Raw genomic sequence first — 10,717 nt, 5'->3', positions numbered from 1 at the left:
ATCTATATCTATCTATAATCTATCTATCTATCTATAAATTTTATTTTTTAAGTTTATTGGGGTCACATTGGTTAATACAATTATATAATTTTCAGGTGTACATTATCATTTGACATCTATATATTCTATTGTATGTTTATCACCCAAAGTCCAGTTTCTTTCAGCTATCATATATTTGATCCCCTTTACTCACTTCACTCTCCCCCTAAATCCTATATTTTACACTCTTTATCCCGTCTAACTCCCCCCTTCTACACACCCCATTAGTAACCAAAAGTCTATAGTCCTCTGGTAACTATTAGTCTATAGTCCATGTCCATGAGTCTTTGTTTGTCTGTCCTATTCATTTGTCGCTTTTGGGTTTATATTCCACATATAAGTGATATGTGATTTTCAAATTTCTGCCTGGTTTATTTTGCTTAGCATGATTATCTTTAGGTCCATCCATGTTGTCGCAAATGGCAATATTTCATCTGGTCTTATTGCTAAATATTGATTCATTGTATATATGTACCACAGATTCTTTAGTCAATTATCTATTTTAGGACACTTCGTTTGCTTCCATGTTCTGGCTACTGCGAATAATGCTGCTACAAACATTAGTGTGTAAATATCTTTTTGGATCTAGGTTTTCAAGTCTTTGGAGTAAATACCCAGTAGAGGGATTGCTGGATTATATGGTGAATCAATTCTTATTTTTTTTGAGAAACCTCCATACTGTTTTCCATGCTGGCTGTACCAATTTGCAGTCCCACCAGCAGTGTATGAGGGTTCCTTTTTCTCTGCATCCTCTCCAACATGTGTTATTACTTGTCCTGTTGATTATAGCTATTCTAACAGGTGTAACATGGTATCTCATTGTGGCTTTGACTTGTGTTTCCCTGATGGCTTGCGATGTTGAGCATCTTTTCATATATTTTTTGGCCATATATATGTCTTCTAGGGACAAGTGACTGTTCAGGCCCTCTGCTCATTTTTTGATTGGATCATTTGTTTTTTTGGTGCTATTGAGTTTTATGAGTTCTTCGTATATTTTGGTGTTGCTTGAAAATATATGTTCCCATTTGGATAGTTCTCTCTTTACCTTATTAACAATTTTCTTTTGCTGAGCAGAAAGAAGCTTTTTAGTTTGATGTAGTCTCATTCTATTTTTTTTTTTTGCTTTTACTTCCCTTGTTTTTGAGATCAAATTCATAGAATTCTCTTTAAGATCAGGTCCTTGAGTTCAGGTCCTATGTTTTCTTCTATGCATTTTATTGGTTCAGGTCTCATATTTAGGTCCTTAATTTATTTGAGTTAATTTTGGTGTGTAGTGATAGATGACAGTCTAGTTTCATTCTTTTGCAGGTGGCTTCCCTGTTTTCCCAGCAATATTTATTGAAGAGGTTTTCCTTTCTCCACTGTATGTTTTTGGCTTTTTTGTCAAAAATTATTTGCCCATATAAATATGAGTTTACTTCTGGAATCTAGATTCTGTTCCACTGCTCCATGTGTCTGTTTTGCTGCCAGTACCATGCTGTTTTGATTACTGTTGCTTTGTAGTATAATTTGAAGTCGAGCAGAGTGATTACTCAGCCTAGATCTTTTTTCTTAAGATGGTTTTGGCAAGAGGGTTCTTTTTTTTTTCTACCATACATATCTGATGATTTTTTGTTCTATTTCTTTAAAAAATGCTATGAAATTTTGATGTGGATTGCATTAAATCTGTTTAATGCTTTAGGTAATGTGGTCATTTTAACTATGTTGATTCTTCCAATCCAAGAACACGGAATATCTTTCCATTACTTTGTATCTTCTTCAATTTCTTTTAATAGGATCTTATAGTTTTCATTATATAGATCCTTCATTTGTTTCATTAAATTTATTCCTAAGTGTTTTATTCTTTTTGTTGCAGTTTCAAAAGAGATTATTTTTTCACTTCTTTTCTGACATTTCATTATTAGAGTATAGGAAAGCTATGGATTTTTGAACATTGATTTTGTATCCAGAGATGTTACTGTATTTGATTATTGTTTTTAGTAGTATTTTTGTGGACTTTTTAGGGTTTTCTATATAGAGAATCATGTCATCTACAAATAGCGACAGTTCGACTTCTTCATTTTCTGTTAGGATGCCTTTTACATATTTCTCTTATCTACACTTACTAGGACTTCCAATGTTATATTGAATAAGAGTGTCGATAGTGGACAGCCTTGCTTTGTTCCTGATCTTAGAGGAAAGGTTCCTAGTTTTTCACCATTAACTATAATGGTGGCTGCGTGTTTGTTGTAATGGCTTTTATTATGTTAAGGTATTTTCTTCTATACCAATTTTGTTAAGTATTTTTATCATAAATGGATGCTATATGTTGTTGAAGACTTTTTCTGCCTCTATTTTTATGATCATATGATTCTTATTTTTTAATAAGAATTATGTGGTGTATTGCATTAATTGATTTGCGCATGTTGAACCATCCCAGTGCCTCTAGGATGAAGTCCACTTGATCGTGGTGTATAATCTTTTTAATATGCTCCTGTATTCAGTTCACTAGTATCTTGGAATTTTCACATCTATGTTCATGAGGGATATTGATCTGTGATCTTCTTTGTTTGTGTGTCATCTTTACCAGGTTTTAGTATCAGAGTGATATTGGCTTCACAAAATGAGTTGAGAAGTATTGCTTCCTTTACGATTTTTTGGAAGAGTTCGAGGAGAATAGGTATTACATCTTCTTTGAATGCTCGGTAGAATTCACTGGTGAAGCCATCTGGTCTTGGACTTCTACTTTTTGGTAGGTTTTTGATGATTGTTTCCATTTCCATACTGCTGATGGGGCTATTTAGATTTTACAATTCTTAATTTAGTCTAGGAGGGTTATATTTTTCTAAGTACTTGTCCATTAAATTTCGTGTTATATATTTTTTCATAGTGTTCTTGTATGATCCTTTGTATTTCTGTGGTCAATTGTAATTTCCCCTTTCATCCTTGATTTTGTTTATTTGTGTCCTTTCTCTTTTTTCTTTAATATGTCTAGCCAGGTGTTTGTCAATTTTATTAACCTTCTCAACGAGCCAGCTCTTTGTTGCATTTCTTTTTTCTATCAGTTTTTTTGTTTTTAATTTTATTGATTTCTGCTCTAATTTCAATTATTTTTTCCTTCTTCTGACTTTAGGCTTCATTTGCTCTTCTTTTTCTATTTTTTTTTTGTTTTAAGATGAAGTGTTTAGTTGTTTATTTGAGCTCGTTCTTGTTTTTTGAGATAGGTCTGTAATGATATTAACTTTTTTCTTATGACCGCTTTTGCCGTGTCCCCAAAATTTTGAATGTTGTATTCTCCTTATCTTTCATTTCTATATATCTGTCAATCTCTCTTTCTGTCCCAATGATTCTTTAGCAGCATGTTGTTTAATTTCCATATATTTGTGTTTCTTCCTGCTTTCTTTTTTCAGTTGAACTGTAGTTGCAAAGCATTATGATCAGAGAATATGGTTGATATGATTTCAACCCTCATATTTGTTGAGGCTATCTCTGTGTCCCAGTATGTGGTCGGTTCTTGAGAATGTTCCATGTGCACTAGAGAAGAATGTATAAGCAGCTGTTTTAGGATGAAAGGCTCCATAAATGTCAATTATGTCCAGTTGGTCTAATATGTTATTTAAGAAGGCTATTTCCGTATTGATTTCCTGTTTGGGTGATCTGTCCACATCCAACAGTGGGGTATTTAGGTCCTTTACCGTGGCAGTGTTTTGGTCTGCTTCTCCCTTTAGTTCTGTTAGTAATTGCTTTATATATTTTGGACTCTCTGATTGGCAGCATAGATATTAATAAATGTTATGTCTTCTTGGCGCATGATACCCTTTATCATTATGAAGTGTCCCTAAGTATCTTTCTTTACCTTTTTTATTTTGAAGTCTGTTTCATTTGATATCAGTACCACTACTACTGCTTTTATCTGAATGCCATTTGCTTGAAATATAATTTTCCACCTTTTCACTTTGAGTCTATATTTGTCTTTGGAGCTGAGATGTGTCTCCTGAAGGAAGCATATGGTTGGGTTTCGTTTTTGGATCCATTCTGAAACTCTGTGACTTTTTATTGGAGATTTAATTCCATTTACATGTAGGGTGATTATTGAAATATGAAGTCTTTTTGTAGCCATTTTATCTTTTGCTTTCTGGTAGCTCGATGTTTCCATCACTTCCTTGTCTTTGTGCTTCTGTTTTCTTTATTTTGGTTGGCTTTTGTGGGTTTTGCCTCTGGTTCATCTTGTTTCATGTTATATACTTAAGTTCTGAATCTTTGGTGTGTGGTTATCATTATGAATATATACATATATATATATATATATATATATATATGTTCATCCATTTTCTTCTGTGCATGTCTTATCTCCATTCCCCTTTGCAAATTTTGATCTTTGACTCCTCCCCTTTTCAGTCACTGTTATTTCAATTTTTTCCTATGTATCTTGAATGTTAATTATTATCTTGTTATAACAATTTTCTTCTTATTATTTAAGTTTATAATGTCCTGTTCTTAGTAAGGGTTGCACTCCTCTGCTTCTATTTTCCAGATAGTCACTTCACTCCTAATTATGTTTTTTTTTGGCATTTTGTTTTAGGAGAACTGACCCCTATTATTATTTCCTGTAGTGCAGACTTCGTAGTGGAGAATTTCCTCAATTTTTGTGTGTCTTGAAAAGTCTTAATTTCTCCTTCATATCTAAAGGAGAGCTTAGCTGGATACATTATTCTAGGCTGGTAGTTCCTTTCACTTAATAACTTAAATATTTAATTGCATTATTTTCTGGCATGTAATGTTTGTGCTGAGAAGCCCGAATATAATCTAATGGGTTGATCTTTATAAGTTACCATTTTTTTCTTCTTGGCTTCCGATGTCTTTGTCATTGATTTTTGATAATTTTAATACAATGTGTCTTGATGAAGGACCTTTTGGGTTGAGATAATTGGATGTTCTGTTGACTTCTTGAATTCCAAGCTCCAGCTCATTCCTCAGATTTTGAAATTCTTGTAAACTATTTGTTTGCAAATGCTTTCTAGTCACTGTTACTTTCCCTCACCTTTGATAATGCCTATTATTCTTATGTTTCCTCTCCTGATGGTATCTGGTAGTTCTCGAATTTCTCTTTCATTATTTTTCATTCTTCCGTTTTTCTCTTCTTTTTGATTTATTTCTAGATTTCTGTCTTTGATATCACTGATCCTTTCCTCCATTTGGTCAACTCTATTTCCCAAGCTTGCTATTTTATTTTTGACTCTTACAGTGTGTTCTTCATCTCCAGAAGTTCTATTTGGTTCTCTTTGAGGATTTCAGTCTCTTTGCTCTGATCATCTAGGTTTTTGTTGTTGTTGTTGTTGTTTTTAATTCCCAGAATTGTTGATTTGAGTTATTTTGGACCTCTTTGAGTTTTTTCAGAAGTACCATCTTGAATTCTGTAATTTAAGTCATATATTTCTATGTGCGTAAGCTTATTTTCTAGAGATGTTTTCTCTTTGTTTCTGAGCTGCCTTGTCACCTTGGTTGTTCATCGTGTTTAATGTACTATTTCTGTGCCTGGGCATTAAAGGAGGTATATTCTATTGTTTTTCCAGAAAGATGTATTATATAAAGGTCTCTCTTTAGCCTGCTGCAAAGATTTTTTTTTTTTTTGGTTTTCAGTAGGTGGCATGTAAGCCTCTTGAACCCCTGCTTTATATAATAGTAATAATGCTTTTTTAATTACCTTGAATATATTTAATCACGCTTGCTTCCCTCAGTTTCAGTCCCTGTCAGTGTCATCAGCAGTCTCAGCAGCATTTGCTCAGATTCCCCTGGGTCTCTGTGGTGATCTGTCTCATAGAGTATGGGGTGAGGGGCCCTTTGGTTTGGGAGTTGGCAGCTGCGGCTCAACCTTGGTTTTGCAGCCACATTTGGCAAAAATCAGCTGTTGTTCTTCTGCAGTCCCATACCACTTCTCTGCTTTCTGTCCTGATGACTGAGCCCTGCAGCCACAGTTATCGCAGGCAGGAATATTTAGGGAACTCACTGTGCAAACTCGTTGCTCCTTCGCCCATCCCACTCCCTCTGCAATGAGCTCTGGCAGCTGCGGGAGACATCTTCTTTATTACTCCCAGTCACTGACCGACACCTGGGTTTCTGACCTGTGGTAGCCCTTATGCGCAGATCCCATGCTCAGATGTGCTGGTGTGCAGTTTTGGTGTTTTTTGTTAGGATTTAGATGTTCAGTTCATTGTTAATTCAAGGGGAAAGGCCTGGAGATAGCTCTCACTCTGCCATGTTTCCAAAGATCTTGCTGTGGTGCGCCCTCCCTGTGGTCACTCTATATATTTTGAATGTTAACCCCTTATAAGATATATCATAAGCAAATATCTTCTTCCATTCAGTTGTTTGACTTTTTGTTTTGTTGATGGTTTGCTTTGCTATACATTTTTTTTCAGTTGTATTTAGTTCCATTTGTGTATTATTTTTTCTTTTGTTTCCCCTGCCTGAGGAGACATGTCCAAAAAGAAATTACTAGTAGCAGTATCAGAGAGTTTACTGCCTATGTTTTCTTCTAGAGGCTTTATGATTTCAATTCTTATATTTAAGTCTTTAATCCATTTTGAGTTTATTCCTGTATATGGTGTTAAAAGGTGGTCCTTTTTTTTTGCACGTATCTGTCCAGTTTTCCCTGCACAATTTACTGAAGAGACGATCTTTATCCCATTATATATTCTTGTTTTCTTTGTCATATATTAAGTGAGAGTATAGACATGGGTTTATTTTTGAGCTGTTTCTTTGGTTTCATTGATCAATGCATCTGTTTTTAATGCCAATACTATGCTGTTTGGATTACTGTAGCTTTGTAGTATAGGTTGATATCCAGAAGTATGATACCTCAAACTTAATTCTTTCTCAAGTTTACTGTGGTTATTCAGAATCTTTTATGTTCCCATACGAGTTTTTAGATTACTTGTTCTAGCTGTCTAAAAAATTTCAATGGTATTTTTTGGGATTGCATTGCATCTATACATTACTTTGAGTAGTATGTCCATTTTAATGATGCTGGTTTATCCTACACATAAGCACAATATATGTTTTCATTTATTTGTATCTTCTTCAATTTTTTTGATGACACAATTTTTTGAGAATAGGTTTCTTACCTCCTTGGTTAATTTTATTTCCAAGTATTTCATTGCTTTTGATGCAATTGAAATTAGGGTTGTTTTCTTAATTCTTCTTTCTGAAAGTTCATCATTGATGCGTAAAAATGTCACTGACTTCTGAATGTTTATTTTGTATCCTGCAATGTACTGAATTCATTGATCATTTCTAACAGTTTTTTGGTGGAATCTTTAGGGTTCTCTATATATTGTATCATGTCATCTGCAAATAATGAGTTTTAATTCTTCCTTTCTAATTCGAATACCTTTTATTCCTCTTTCTTGTCTTATTGCTGTGGCTAAGACTTTTAACACAATGTTGAAGAGGAGTGGGGAATGTGAGCATCCATGTCTTGTTCCTGATCTTAAGCAAAATTATTTTAGCCTTTCCCCATTGAGTATGATGTTAGCTGTAGGTTTGTCATAGATGGCCTTTATTATGTTGATGTATGTTCCCTCTATTCCCAGTGCGCTGAGAGTTTTTATCATAAATGGATGCTAGATTTTGTCGAATGCTTTTTCTGCATCTATTGATATGATCATATAGTTTTTATCTTTCAATTTGTTAATGTGGTGTATCACATCATTTGATTTGCAGATATTATACCAACTTTGCATCCCAGGAATAAATCCAACTTGATCATGGAGTATGATACTTTTAATTTATTGCTGAATTTGTTTTGCTAATATTTTGTTGAGGATTTTTCATCAATGTTCATAAGAGATATCGGCCTAGAGTTTTCTTTTTTTTGTAATGCCTTTGTTTGGTTTGGGGGATCAAGGCAATGTTGGCCTCATAAAAGGAGTTAGGGAGCCTCCTCTCTTCTAGAATTTTTTGAAATAGTTTGAGAAGAATAAGTGTTAATTTTTCTTCAAATATTTGGTAAAATTCACCTATGAAGTCATCTGGTCCAGGACTTTTGTTTTTTGGGGGAGGTTTTTGATTACTTATTCAGTTTCATTGGTGGTAATTGGTTGATTTAGATTTTCTGTTTCTTCTTGATTCAGTCTTAAGAGAGTATATGTTTCTAGGAATCTGCCCATTTCTTCCAGCTTGTCCAATTTGTTGGCATTTAATTGCTTGTAGGATTTTCTTATGATCCTTTGTATTTATATGGACCCTACAGTTATTTCTCCCCTTTCGCTTCTGATTTTATTTATTGACTGCACTCTTTTTTTTTCCTTGATGAATCTAGTTATGAGTCTGTCAATTTTGTTTATATTTTCAAAGAACCAGCTCTTGGTTTCATTAATCTTTTGTATTGTTTTTCTGGACCCTATTTTATTTATTTCTGCTCTGATCTTTATTATTTCCTTCCTTCTATTCACTTTAGGCTTTGTTTGCTGTTCTTTTTCTAGTCATTTTAATTATAAGGTTAGATTGTTTATTTCAGCTTTTTCTTGTTTGTTAAGGTAGGCCTGTATTGCTATGACTTTCCCTGTTAGGACTGCTTTCAGTGTGTCCCATGGTTTTGAATAGCTGTGTTTTCATTTTTATTTGTCTCTACGTATCTTTTGATTTCTTCCTTGATTTCATTATTAATCCATTCATTGTTTAGTTGCATGTTATTTAGCCTCTATATGTTTGCATATTTTCCAGTTTTTTTCTTATAGTTGATTTACAGCTTTATACCATTATAAAACTAGAGAAGACTGTTGATATGGTTTTGATCTTATTAAATTTATTGAGATTCGTTTTGTATCCCACCATGTGATATATCCTGGAAAATGTTACATACGCACTTGAGGAGAGTGTATATTTTGCTGCTTTCAGGTGAAATGCTCTGAAAATATCTATTAAATCCATCTGGTCTAGTGTGTCACTTAGACCCATTGTTTTATTGTTGAATTTTTGTCTGGATGATCTGTCCATTGGTGTCAACAATGTGTTAAATTCTTAATATGAGCGCATTGTTGTTGATCTCTTTTTTTATGTCCATCAGTAATTACTATACACACACACACACAGTCCTATGTTGGGTGCTTGTATGTTTACTAGGATTTTGTCTTCTTGATGTATTGATCCCTTTATCATTATGTAATGCACTTCTTTGTCTCTTATTATAGCCTTTGTTTTAAAGTCTATTTTGTCTGATATAAATATTGCTGCCCCAGCTTATTTTTCATTTCCATTTGCATGAAATATTTTTTTCTCATCTCTTTTCTTTCAGTCTGTGATTGTCATTTCATCTGAAGTGGGTCTCTTGTAGACAGTATATGCATGGGTTTTGTTTTCTTATCCATTTGGCTACCCTATGTTTTTTAATTGAATAATTTAATCCATTTATATTTAAAAATACGGAACACTTTATAAATGTGTGTGTCATTCTTGTGCAACAGCCATGCTAATATTCTCTGTATCTTTCCAATTTTAGTATGTTTGCTGCTGAAATGAGTACAAGATTTTCATTTTTATACTAGCCTCTTCTATGTCCTGATCTTCATTGAATAAAATTGATTTTATGAATTCAGTCCTTGTTTGTTCCATAAAATCTATTTCCAGTCTGTGCAAATGGTTTCTCCTTACTTGTTTATCTTGAACTTCATTTGATGAGATATGACTTTAACAGTTCTATGCCCAAAAGATGGCTTCCCAAGTATGGTTTTAGATCTTCCATGTTCTGTTTAAATTGGTCTCCTAAGAATTTTCAAGCTTTGATTGCATTCTGGACTCTTACTTGAACTGTCTTTTGCTTTCTTCAGTCTGAACCCCCCAACATTTACTACACTTGGCTAGTTTTCTGGTCTACTGTTTGGACTGCTCTCTTAGGCTCTTCACATTGAACATACCAGTAATTGTCATGGTGTTAATGGCATTCTGAGAGAAGGAGTAGCAGTACTAATATTGAATGAAATGAACTTCAAACAAAAAGTTAAAGAAAGATAACGAGGGGTACTTCATAATGAAAAAAGCAATAATACGCCAAGAAGACATAACATGTAATAATATCTATGCTCCCTATCAGGGAGGACTAAAGTATATAAAGCAATTACTACCAGAACTAAAGGGAGAAACATAACAAAACACTATCATAGTAGGGGAACTAAATATGCCATATTCGGATATGTACAGATCATTCAAACAGAAAATCAATACGGAAATAGCAACGTTAAGTGACACATTAGACCAACTGGACATAACTGACATTTACAGAGCCTTTCATCCCAAAACAGCACTTATACATTCTTCTTTAGTGCACATGGAATATTATCAAGGATTGACCACATACTGGGACACAGAGTGAGCCTCAACAATTATAAGAGGATTGACATCATGCCAACCATATTCTCCGATCATAACGCTTTGAAACTAGAGATCAATTGCAAAAAAAAAAGTGGGAAGAACCACAAATACAGGGAGATTAAACAACATGCTATTGAATAATAACTGGGTCAGAGAATAAATAAAAAGAGAGATCGAGAGATGCACAGAAACAAATGATGATGATAGTGCAACATATCAAAACTTTGGGGACACTGCAAAAGCAGTCATAAGAGGAAAGTGCATATCATTACAGGCCTACCTCAAAAAAAAAAAAACAAGAACAAGCCAAAATAAGCAACTTAACATTTCA

The 10,717-nt window shown here is 33.8% G+C and overlaps 1 non-coding gene across 1 annotated transcript; it reads right to left on the bottom strand.

Annotated features, from left to right (window-relative positions):
* Nucleotides 1-9,434: 9,434 nt before the first annotated feature.
* Nucleotides 9,435-9,543, bottom strand: LOC118608137. The gene has a single exon (XR_004952935.1). It is a non-coding gene; the product is annotated as a U6 spliceosomal RNA (small nuclear RNA).
* Between the last annotated feature and the right edge of the window lie 1,174 nt (nt 9,544-10,717).

This window comes from Rousettus aegyptiacus, unplaced genomic scaffold, assembly GCF_014176215.1.
Source record: "Rousettus aegyptiacus isolate mRouAeg1 unplaced genomic scaffold, mRouAeg1.p scaffold_m13_p_9, whole genome shotgun sequence".
NCBI classification, from domain to species: domain Eukaryota; kingdom Metazoa; phylum Chordata; class Mammalia; order Chiroptera; family Pteropodidae; genus Rousettus; species Rousettus aegyptiacus.
This window is presented reverse-complemented; position numbering and strand designations above follow the sequence as displayed.